The sequence below is a fragment of the Argopecten irradians genome, chromosome 2, assembly GCF_041381155.1.
Source record: "Argopecten irradians isolate NY chromosome 2, Ai_NY, whole genome shotgun sequence".
NCBI lineage: Eukaryota > Metazoa > Mollusca > Bivalvia > Pectinida > Pectinidae > Argopecten > Argopecten irradians.
The window spans coordinates 43,648,898-43,661,912 of NC_091135.1; the positions used below are offsets into that span (position 1 = coordinate 43,648,898).

Genomic DNA, 13,015 nt, shown 5'->3' on the forward strand with positions numbered 1-13,015 from the left:
CACACAACACTGCTTCGCTTTCACGCAGCAATCAGCGATTATTTTCTGTAAAATTGATTGTCGTAGATAAACACACTTCATCATGTTTACCAAAACACAACACAATTAACTCTTTGTGGACGATTTTTTTCCCATATCAAATGCTTTATATTTATATATTGTGGTAAGAAAACTTCTTCAACAGCTGTTCATCATCTAATTATTATCAAAATGTCAACTCTTCAATGTTTTTATGAGCTTTTTGTTTTAAATCAATGAAAGATTGCTTTCTAAAAGATCTTGACTTTGTAGATTTGTCTTCTTGATAAAAAGATTAATAGAAATACCAAAAGATACAAATAAGGTGAAATATTTTACCTTAGTCTGTAATGAAACATTATCATTTCAAAAAAAAGATCAATTAAATTGAAAACACTTGACAGACTTGAATAATTTATATTGATTATTGTTAATGAAAACTGAATTTAAAATCAATAAGGAAATAAATGTTAGTGTTCAATAATAACCATTTAATGCTATATGAAAAGGTTTTCTTTGCCATAACCTAATGAAAATTCCTCCCCGACCTAGTCCTGGCATGCCCTTAACTGACCCTGGATATTAATAGGACGTTATACTAACCTAACCAAACCAATCCTTGTCCATAGTAAAACTTCATGTACCAAAATTTGAAGTCAAATTCCTCATTAAAATCCTATTCTAGGTATATTTGATGCAGCAGATATAGCATTCTATAGGAAAAAAAACTACTAGTGTTTTTTTAGGTCTTCAGCACTGTTGACTTATGTCTCGTGTCTAGTCTCTGTCATAAATCGACATTACAGCGTAGACGGCAGTGCTGTGTTTCTCTTTGGTTCAAAGAGCATGGTTGATAGCCCCCGATAGATTTGCCGGTGATGTGTGGCTTGATATCTATAATCATAAAACAACAAAAGTCATTGTTGATGATATAACAAGGATTCCTTCATCTCCCTCTAAGGCATTTGGGCCCCAGGGGAGCCCACCATTTCAGGGACAGTGACTAGATATTAGGAGATAATCATTCTAATTCCACAGACTTGTGATAAAACTGTAAAATCCTGAAAGAGGGATCCATAAAGGAATCCTCCTTATTCCCATTGGGTTAATGCCGTATTTGTTACATTACACATTAAGTGTTAGAGTTATCTTCCCATTTATATCATAAAACAAAATTGAAAAAAAAAAATCAGAAAAATGCACAGTAAACATATTAAGAAAGATATAGTTGTCTTTCATCATCATTAATCCTAAATTGTGAGGAAAGCTTGTTATCATAAAAGGGATATTGTCACAAACCCCACAAATGGCCAGTATGTACTTCTTGATATCACTACCCTCCATCCACCAAGTTTAAAACTAAAGAACCTGAGGTCACCAAAGATTTCCAAAAGTCTTAAGTCTTTAAGTCTCAAAGACTCACATTGTAACCTCACAAAAGAACCCCAAAGACTTTGATGGAACCTCAAAAAAAAGAACCCTTAAAGGGGTCATTCTAAGAGACCCTCATTTGAACAAAAACAAATTCCCACCACAGGGGCAGTCTTGGAGCCCCCATTTTGTGTTTCCACACTATTACATTCAGTACAGTTCCCTTGATGGTGCCCCATTAATGTCATACAGATCCCTTGGGTGTCCTGTTCTAGGAATAAGAAGTAAAGTGGACAAACAGATGGATTGATTTGTGCTGGTTGTCAGATGGTCTGCTGATCCCTGCATTGACTGGCTTCTCAAGTCATTTGGCTAATGAAGTCATTTTTCCCTGCACCTGACATTGGTTCCCATGTGACAACATTGATAGAGATTGGAGTCATTGAGGTCAAACAGGAGCATCATCGGCTTAATCGTGACATGCTGAGAGGAAAAACTAGTCGGCAGCTTCATGGAATGTGGACTAAAACATTGGTTAATAAGTCTGCAGGGACGCTCTGATCTGTGTGTTCTATGCAAACTTAAGCAAGGCAAAAGACAAAGTATAGAATGGCATGCAATCTGGGTGACTTAGAATTGACAATGCAATATTTGTCACCTTCTTCATCAAAATACACAAGGTTATGTGTTAATTTTATTCCCTAAATCACAGAGGCCGAAAAACAGCTTTGTTGTTGCTAGTGATATATTTATAAATAGGGATATCCCAAACTGATATTGTCAAATATCCTCGTTCCTTTTTGTTTTTGATGGAAATTGGACTATTTGAAATAAAAAAGACAAATGTTATTTTTATCAACCTACAAAAACTTCATCTCTAAATCTACCATATGTAAACTTCCTGTATGTGTAAAATTTAAATAAAGGGGAAGCATTTTTAAATTCTTGCAATATTTGTTCAATTAAATAATATATGGCACTAAAAGATTTATTTGTCACAAAATAGCCTGTTTTATATCTTAAACACATGTATGGATGTCACAAATGATATAAGATATGTCACACTTTTTAAGTTTACCCTGGTATGAAAATGAAAAGAGTGTGTATATCTATTCCATCTGGATACAACTCATTGGAAATTTTCTAAAGAGATTAGGGGGTCCGTAGACTTTAAAGAAGCAACATTTGTGTTGTACTAAGATCATAAATGATTGCTTACTTAATGCTTACTAGAATTTTTACCATATTGTACACTTTTACCATTGCAGTGTGTGCAATCTACTCACTGGTCATTTATTAGCAGGCCTGCTGAAAGTAACAGTTTGCTATCAAAATGTCACATGTCTCTACTTTTGCTTAATTATTGATCGTGAATATCGCATATTTATCTTCTGATATAAGATCTGCATTTATGAACATGTGTCAGTAAAAGAACATCTTGGCCTTGACAAAGATGACATCCCAATGAGTTTCAATCACTTAGCACCTGTACATATGCATTTGCTTGATACTTGTATACTTTTATCAATTTTTCCAATAAATTGAGAATGCTGTAGCTAGTTCTATAAGCTCTATATCGGACAGTTTCCATTTTCATCGGTCCAGGCCTTTATATGAAGCGAATCATTGATTATACAACAGATATTTAACAAGACACCTACTCAAAATGACATTCTGTCGTAACGATGATGTAAATGTTGGTTGGAGCGAGCCACCAGGTAGCTCCAAATGATACTCTATGATTACAATTACGTAGTCTTTGATAGAGGAAGTTACCATGCAACTCCAAATGATATTCTACAATTACGATTACGTAGCACTGTGATCGAGAAAATTACCACTGAAACTCCAAATGATATTCTGCGATTACATAGCTCTGCGATAGTTACCAGGTAGAAAGAAGTGTTGTTGAGACGTGGGCAATGGTTGGTCGGTGCTTTGTATCCTATTACCATTATTGATCGGTTTGGTGTCTTACACTGTAGTCCCGTCCCCACGGCTACCAGATGGCAGCTGCTGAGGCTGGCCAAAAGATGCAGGTGACAGAAGGTGACGGTATGGAGCAGACGGTTCTCTGTCATTCAGTTTGAGTCCGTCTCGGAGACAACATCGCTGTATTGATGATTCCTCGGTGGTGCCAGGCACAGACTATTGGAAATTCCCCAGCATAATTTTCTGATTCTCATACACGGTCCTCAACACACAACATACAGATATTTCCCTGGAAGAAGATGCGATTGAAGCAGAAGGCATCGCTGGCTGACTATTGTGTCGCATCTCTTGAGGAATGTTAACAACTTAAACATGTCTATGGTTGTTGGTTTTATATGCTGAGACATATGGCTGCTTGGAGACAATGTTAACGAGACAATATATCTGGTAAGACACACCTGTACTCGGTTCAATCAGCCATGTTTTCAGAGGAGTAATAAACATTAGCAACATTCATTTTATAGAAATTTAAATATCCTAAGAGATAATCGAGGAATTTAAATAAACAAAAAAAACTTTGTATATATAGAAGGTAAAAACCTTCTGACTGAAGTCATTGACCTACGAGTATTATTACTAGAGACTTCAGTAGTGCCAAAGACTTGTACTATTAAAGGACCAGGAGAAAGATTGATGGTGACATACCGTAGCTTGGAAAACTTTAATCCTTCCTTCACTGTGACTGTGACCTTAATCATCTTGTATTAAAGACAGCCAGATAGATTGGAAGATTGTTTGGTATGTATATATTAAAATTCTCATATCTTAGTTGTGTTAGAGATAATCTATTTGAAGACATATTAGTTCATATAGAGTGTTAGGTGATAGGTATGGGTACATTTGTAGACAGGTGACAGGTAAAGGCAAGTGAAAGATATATACTGGTAGACAGGTGATAGATAAATATGGTAGTTATAGCTAGATAAGCAGTAGTTATAGGCAAGGAATAGTAAGCATATAGGCATTGTTTGTTTTACGTCCAATCAATTAACAGCCAGCGCCATTAAAGAAGGGCAATGCTTAGAAAGAAAGCCATATTACCCAGAGAAATACCACAGACCTATGATTAGGTCATGACAACTTACACTCATGAAATTCAAACTAGAAACCTAGAGGTAGAAGGCTAGTGGTGAAATGTTGGAACACATGACCACTTTGGTTATTTCGGTCCGTAGTTGAAGACAGGTGGTAGAAGAAAAGTAGTTATAGACAAAGATATGATTTGACACATGGAAGTTATAGACGGATATCAATTTTATACAGAGGTAGATTAATTTAAGTGTTGCAACAGGAATTAGCAATAAACTTTGTGTTTACAATTATAGTCAATATATATTTATGCAATCTGAATGAAGGACAACTTGGAAATGAAATGCTATGAGAGACTATAAAGTTATGATTTCTCTAAAATCTTATGTTTGTTCCTTAAGTTAATGTTGCTTTAATGCCTTTTTACACTTCTCAAGAGCACATCAGATAACAGCAGTTTTTTAAATGGAAATTATTATGAACAGTGTCAGTTAGAAATCTACACCTTTGTAGCTGTTAAAGATAAGCTTCCCTGGGAATAGGTGGATAACAATTAAAATAAGTTACAATCCATCTGATTGGTCAATATACAAATAGTATGATCACGTGTATATCAAAACACAATTTACATTATTAGTTATAATTCTGACCGAATCTACCCGTTAATTCACTCCATCATCTGTCTTTGTGTTTAATGAGAACCACCTTGTCTGGTAAAGTTATAATACGTAACAATCTTTTCACAAACAAATTGTGTGGAAAACCTTCCCACAGGATGAATTAATGCTCAGCATCTTGTTAGTTAGATTGAAAACATCCTTTACACTTGTGCGATTTCATTAGGTATACTTCATAAACATATTCCAAGAATTTTTGAAGCAATTCTTTCTAAGGGGGAGAAGTTATCAGAACCGTCTGCTCCTAATATACACTGGCATTTTCCCATTTCCCTTTAAACCTATAGAAAATGTGTTTTCAATTTTCATTGAAACTTGGATATTTTTAAAGGCTACATAGAGTTGTAATGGAATTGAGAGGTTTACTCGTGTGTGAGAAATTAAATGAGGGAAAAAATACATTTTTCACTCGGAAGTGAAAAAGGAAGTGCATGTGCTTATGAGAGAGTGGCAGGGCGGCATTCCACTTTGGTACCACATAGTCGGCCAGATGTAAACTAGCACCAGATGTTACAACATGTTGATCTATCAGGTGGAATTCCAAAAACACATGGCCGCCGTCAGCTGCAATTAGGAGCAGAGTCTTGGCTGAAACAGTCAAGATGGCAGAGAGAAGGGCAGGATGGCACACATAAGCTTCAACTCCATGTACAATAGCTCTACACGAGGTATTTGATGCCAAAAGATGGGTGTTTTTTGTTTCTTTTATTATTACGGAGAAAACAAAAGAGCCTGTGGAATACAAAGGGTTAGTTTAGTTAATGGTTGAATTATCTGTAATTGTCAGGAATGTTGGGCGGTTTCACAGGACCATATTTATACAAACTTTTGGTTACATCCATTTATCATAATTGGATGCATGTACATGTAGAAGTAGATATCTCCTCAAACTTGACTTTTGATCAGTACCAGTTGTGTGAATTTCTCTGTCAAGATAAGTTCCATCAAATTATGGCCCGTTATCTTGTGAACTTTACAGTTTTCATGTGAAAATGTAGAAATATCTTTTGAAAATCTCCCTGACTTTTTCGTGTCAGTGCAATGCTGGTTTCTATCCAATGATATATATCTTGCTTATATTTTCATTTGGAAATGTACAAATGCCAGAAAAAATTGGCATGTTTGTTTTGTCAGATTATCTGGTTTATCTCCCCAGATAATTCTCTGTCCATGCAGCAGGATCTGTTTTAAGACAATAGACAGATGGACAGACAGATGAACACCAAAACACCATTGTATTACAGCCCAATCCCAGATTTCATTCATTACATTTGATTGTGAGAGATTAAATTAGATTGGAGAAGAATCACTTTGCCTTCCACCTTGTCTGCTCCAATCCCCCCTCCCAATCATCTGGTCCTCAGTCTTTTCTTATTTATCCTTATCTTTTTCTCCCTCATACCCCTATCCCCCTTCTCCACACCCCCCTCAACTCACATTTTTTCTTATCCCTTCCCCACGTTTTCTTGTCTCTACTCACCTCCATTTCCCTGTCCTTTTCTTTCACCTTTTATTTGTTTCCCCATTTCTAATTTTAACCCTCTCTAGTTTGATTTTATCTTTCTAATCTTTCCCCATCCTTGTCTACCCATTCTTATCTTTCTCTCAATCTCTCCCCCTTATTTGTTTGCTCCTCCTCCCAACCTGTCAATGTCCCCTCCCCCACCCTTGCTTGTCACACTATTCCTTAGCCCTCCCAATCCTATTGCCCCCCATTCCTGTGTCCCCCCCCCCTCCGTTCCTGTGTCCCCCTCTCTCAACCTTGCTTGTCACACCATTCCTTAGCCCTCCCAATCCTATTGCCCCCCATTCCTGTGTCCCCCTTTTCCACCCTTGCTTGTCACACCATTCCTTACCCCTCCCAATCCTATCGCCCCAAATTCACAGCTGTGTATCCTTCCTTGTCACACCATTCTTCACCCCTTTCAATGATATTATCCTTCCACATTCCCGTGTCCCTCTCCCTGTCCTATTGTCCCTCCCCATTCCTGTGTCCCCCTCCCTGTCCTATTGTCCCTCTCCCTATCCTATTGTTCCCCAATTCCCGTGTCCCTCTCCCTATCCTATTGTCCCTCCCCATTCCTGTGTCCCCCTCCCTGTCCTATTGTCCCTCTCCCTATCCTATTGTTCCCCCATTCCTGTGTCCCTCTCCCTATCCTATTGTTCCCCCATTCTCATGTCCCTCTCCCTATCCTATTGTCCATCCCCATTCCTGTGTCCCCCTCCCTATCCTATTGTCCCTCCTCTATCCTATTGTCCCTCTCCCTATCCTATTGTCCCTCCCCATTCCTGTGTCCCCCTCCCTATCCTATTGTCCCTCCTCTATCCTATTGTCCTCCTCCCTATCATATTGTTCCTCTCCCTATCCTATTGTCCATCCCCATTCCCGTGTCCCCCTCCTTATCATATTGTCCCTCTCTCTATCCTATTGTTCCCCCATTCCCGTGTCCCTCTCCCTATCATTGTCCATCCCCATTCCTGTGTCCCCCTCCCTATCATATTGTCCCTCTCTCTATCCTATTGTTCCCCCATTCCTGTGTCCCTCTCCCTATCCTATTGTCCATCCACATTCCCGTGTCCCTCTCCCTATCCTATTGTCCCTCTCCCTATCCTATTGTCCATCCCCATTCCTGTGTCCCCTCCCTATCCTATTGTCCATCCCCATTCCTGTGTCCCTCTCCCTATCCTATTGTCCATCCCCATTCCTGTGTCCCCCTCCCTATCCTATTGTCCATCCCCATTCCTGTGTCCCCCTCCCTATCATATTGTCCCTCTCCCTATCCTATTGTCCATCCACATTCCTGTGTCCCCCTCCCTATCATATTGTCCCTCTCCCTATCCTATTGTCCATCCCCATTCCTGTGTCCCCCTCCCTGTCCTATTGTCCCTCCTCTGTCCTATTGTCCCTCTCCCTATCCTATTGTCCCTCTCCCTATCCTGTGTCCCCCTCCCTATCATATTTTCCCTCCCCATTCCTGTGTCCCCCTCCCTATCCTATTGTCCCTCCCCATTCCTGTGTCCCCCTCCCTGTCCTATTGTCCCTCCTCTATCCTATTGTCCCTCTCCCTATCCTGTTGTCCCTCCCCGTTCCTGTGTCCCCCTCCCTATCATATTGTCCCTCCCCATTCCTGTTTCCCCCTCCCTATCCTATTGTCCCTCCATATTCCTGTGTCCCGCTCCCTGTCCTATTGTCCCTCTTCCTATCCTATTACCCCCCGTTCCTGTGTCCCCCTCCCTATCCTATTGTTCCTCTCCCTATCCTATTGTCCATCCCCATTCCTGTGTCCCCCTCCCTATCCTATTGTCCCTCTTCCTATCCTATTGTCCCTCTCCCTATCTTGTTGTCCCTCCCCGTTCCTGTGTCCCTCTCCATGTCCTATTGTCCCCCTCCCCATTCCTGTGTCTCTCTCCGAATTCCTCTGTCCCCCTCCCTGTCCTATTGTCCCTCCTCTATCCTATTGTCCCTCTTCCTAACTTATTGTCCCTCCCCATTCCTGTGTCCCTCTCCCTATCCCTGTATCCCTCTCCCTATCCTATTGCCCCCCCCCCCCATTCCTGTGTCCCCCTCCCTATCCTATTGTCCCTCCCCATTCCTGTGTCCCCCTCCCCACCAATAAATTGGCCAGATGTGCCTGGTACCTACCAGCTGGTGGGGCCCACCAAAACATGCTGGCCAGACTAGACACTGTGTAAATTACTGGGAGTAGATCAATGAGGCTCTACTCTGTTATATTGGATGGAAAATGGGCAGCATTTAATTGGAAAACATTGCATATGTCAAGGTGCTTGTTTACATATGTAGGCAGGGATCCACTGTCCCTAGTACTTGTTTCACCATACTCAATAAGAAGTGTGATTTAATTGAACAGATAAGCATGGTGATTAATGAATATTATCTCCAACCATGCATATTTCCGCTACAGATGGAAACTTTTAATGGAACAATTAATCAGGTCATCAAGAATGTTGCTAAAATATGTATAGTATAGTACCAAAACACATATACATTTCATAATCAATCAATATAGTTAATTTTTTAATTGATTCATAATTTTTTTTTAGATGATGGAATCAATGTACAATTAGGATTAGCATCAAGAGGATGTGTTTCTTACAGCAAAAATGAAGTTTTAAGAGATACTTTCTGCATTTTATCATTCTATTTTAAGTTGATAAAAATGTTTTTTGGGAATTTAAAACAATATTGAACGAATGAAAAGTGATTTAAGATTAGAATCTTATGTTGAAAACATAGGACAGATACAGCTTGTTCTGTATATCTGAAGAGAGGAAGACAGCTGTGCAAAGACTGAAACTGATAGCATCTTATAAATAATCTGAGAAAGGCTACAGTAATACCTACATCTGAACAGATCAACAGATAATCCAGGGTAGGGGAATATCAACTGCTGTCAAAATAAACCTGACATAGATAGGCTAAAGTACACTGGGGGAGGGGCAGGCGAGGGTTTCATCCAGGAACAGGGAAATCCTGAAAGTAGAAGGGGGATTCAATGGAGAATTTTTGTGTAATGTATAATTTTTGTCCTGAAAAAATAGAATATCAGGATATATTCATATTGATTTTTTTCTTTATAAAGATGGTTTGTTGGGTACCATTAGGAGAAAAGAGGAACTAAGGAAGAAGTTTTGTTTTGGTTTTTTTTTTTTGGGGGGGGGGATAAAAAAAGTTAAGAGTTTTCAACAAGTAAACATAATAAGTTTAAAAAGGAAAAATATTTCTATTGAAAACATTAATGGAAGAGTAATTTAGTGATTCTTATATAGATACATGAGAATGGTCAACTTCAGATATACTGAAGGAGAGAACTGGCGAGCAAGGGAAAAGGCTTTTATCTATAATGTGATACAGAGAAAAACCACATGTGAGCAGTGTTTTCATCCCAGCAGCTGTATCTAGTCTCATCCTAGCCATACTGATAAGTAACTGACCTCAAACCTGCTGGCCAGTGTCCAGCCCACACACTGACCACATAAGTGATGGATGGGAGCTGCTTCTGGTTTGACTGAATTGATCAAATTTGTTTAACCTGTTATCTGTATCTGTTGTGACTACCCTAATGAAACAAATTAAAGTCTGTTTAGTGTTACACTGTGTTGGTGTCCAGTTTAACTTTCAAGCTGTATCATGTCAAATTCAATGTAGTCATAGAGGTCAAGGTCAATAAAAGATATATTGTCATAGAGGTCAGTGATGATTTCAAAGCCATAGAGGTCAGGGTCATCAAAATATACCAATATAGTCATAGAGGTCAAGGTCATTTAAAGATATTGCAAAGATGCCAAGGACAATTGTTGATTGGCGGATATAAAGACAGTGATTATTATTTTGGGAGTTCTTTGATGGTTGTGAAAGTCAACAAGTCAAGGTCATCAACCTTTATTGTAATAAAGGTCAAGTATAATTGTAAAGGGCGCAGAACTAAAATAACCAAGTTATTTATAGATGAATATCATGTTGCAATGCATGGTCATCATATTTTATGAAACAGGAAAAATGAGAAAGTTCTTGGTATTTACAGTTTTGATTCCGAAATTATTTGTTTCCATTTGCTGACTGTTTTGAAATTTGAGATGTGATGTTGTTTTGTAGATTTCCTAATTTAAGCCAGCTGTAGGTACAAATCAGGTTACATAGAACACATGCTCATTGATGATCAATTATGTACATAAAGTTGATGTGGCTGGGGCTATCCATGTGGACAGCTGTGGTCAGACTTAATATTATCAATATTTTGATAGCTGGGTCCAATATAAGACACTAACATATTTGATAGACTGGCCACCAGGCTATAACTTCATTTGTTTATTACTAATATCTATTATTCCAACTTAACCTTGAAAGCTGTGACCAAAGTCACTACCACTGAAGCAAGACCTAGATAAACAAGACTTTTTATATGGTTTTGCTGTTGATAGTTTGTGGTGCAGTGACAATAATGTGGCTCTAATTATATTTAAGATTGTGGTACCAACAGTGAACCAGGTGGTGGTGATTGTAGTGATAGGGTTGGTTATGGTGCTGTTGGTGGTGGCTCAGAAGGTGGTGCTTGTGGTGGTATGTGGTGGTCAGGATGGTGGTGTTTGTGTGGTAGTGGTGCTGGTTTTGATGGCAGTGGTCATGTTACTTGTAGCATTGATGGTAGTGGTCATGTTACTTGTAGCATTGATGGTAGTGGTTATAAAGTTTCTGAGAGGTTGGGAGGGGATCAGATCTGTCTGTACCAGGGAGGGTGAGGCCACCTGCTGTAGAGGGTGTGGCCATGTGGGCAGGAGACTGGCAGTGACAGCCAAAAGACATTCCTGGGTTTTTTACTAGTCTGTGGGAACTAGACTGGAACACATATAGACATGTGCTTCTTGTTCACTGTGGTGGGAACAGATGTAGCTTTATATATAGAGACTGTCAACTTTGTGTGCTGAAGGACTTCACTGAAACCAGTGCATAGGTATTTCCAGATATTGTACTTGATAAATATACATATGGTTTGGAAGCACAAAGACCCAGAGACTATGTACATGTTTCATACAGTAGATGTTTTATCTTAATAAAAGTTTATGATAGAAAACTTTTCAGTGGTTAGATTTACTGGATTTAATTATTGTAACAATATAAATGAACTACAGGGCAATGTGAGGTCCAATACATATTTTACAATAGCAAAAGGGAGCAATTGTTTAAAGAACTGTGGTATTAACAGAATTATCACAATAAGCAATATGCCATTTAGTGAATAAAACAAGGACTAGTTGTGTATTACTCGTATGACATGCAATAAAAAAATATATGGTTTTATTGAATTAAATTAAAGTGTGATAATAAACAGTATTTTGTAGAAAATGATAAAATGAATTTTAAGTTTTCTGCAACATGTCTAAAACAAGCAGTTATGGATCATGATTATAAGAGAAATATGACAATAAACAACATGTCATTAATACATCACATAAGTAATACTTTAGGTTTATGCACAGTTAAGAAAAGTGTGATAATAAACAGTATTTTGTAGAAAATGATAAAATGAATTTTAAGTTTTCTGCAACATGTCTAAAACAAGCAGTTATGGATCATGATTATAAGAGAAATATGACAATAAACAACATGTCATTAATACATCACATAAGTAATACTTTAGGTTTTTGCACAGTTAAGACCAAAGAAGATACCAGATGAGAAACATGTGCTAATCATGACGGCATCCTTGATTGTAGAGAAATATATCCCAGATTCATAAACGAAAAGATAAAAAAAACTTTAGAGAATCAGGATATATATTGGCGATATATTTTTGGAGAAAAATCATTTAGGCTTATTGAATAAACTTATTATCTGCTACAAATGTCTACATTGCAAACACACGTCAGTACACAGATATCAAAGACATCTTCTCAGTTAGACTTGTTTGCGAGTTTAAAGGAGATTGTTGATTATTCCTTCATTTGAAACATATGATCACTCTCAATACACATTGTAATAGTTAGATGAAATTTTTTGCCTGAAAATTGAAAATTGTTTGATGTTAATGAATCTAGAGATGCTATCTTTGTAAAGACAAACTTGAAAGGTAAGCCATCTTTGTTTTCCATAACTCCAACTGTCAGGTTCTTATCAATGGTGCCAAACACTAGTTATTACCAGGCCCTGCTCTCTCTGATTAGCACCAGATTGGAGCTCCTCTCTCAGATGTGGGTGGGGCGATTAAGGCAGTTAATTATGATAAAAACATGGAGGCTGTCCTGTACAAAGCCCCTTATATCTAATGCTTAATCTTGTGGAAATTGACAGGAAAAAACATGTCGCCATTTACACTGGGAATAAGACACTTCTGAACCTGTAGCTTGTGAAACAATAGTTCTAATGAGTTCTTTTTTCTTTCTCCATTTGGAAGAGATTTTTTTGCATTTGT

At 38.3% G+C, this 13,015-nt stretch overlaps 1 protein-coding gene across 4 annotated transcripts in view; it reads left to right on the forward strand.

Annotated features, from left to right (window-relative positions):
- The window catches only part of LOC138315611 (protein CBFA2T1-like), a 129,617-nt gene that overhangs the window by 99,835 nt on the left and 16,767 nt on the right, over positions 1 to 13,015 (forward strand). Inside the window, exon 1 of one of the 4 annotated variants that reach the window (XM_069256758.1) lies at positions 4,000 to 4,119. The exons of the other annotated variants lie outside the window; for them this stretch is intronic. The gene's annotated coding sequence lies outside the window, so the exon portion shown is untranslated. Of the gene's footprint in view, positions 1 to 3,999; positions 4,120 to 13,015 lie in introns of those variants that run through there. 4 annotated transcript variants of the gene reach the window in all.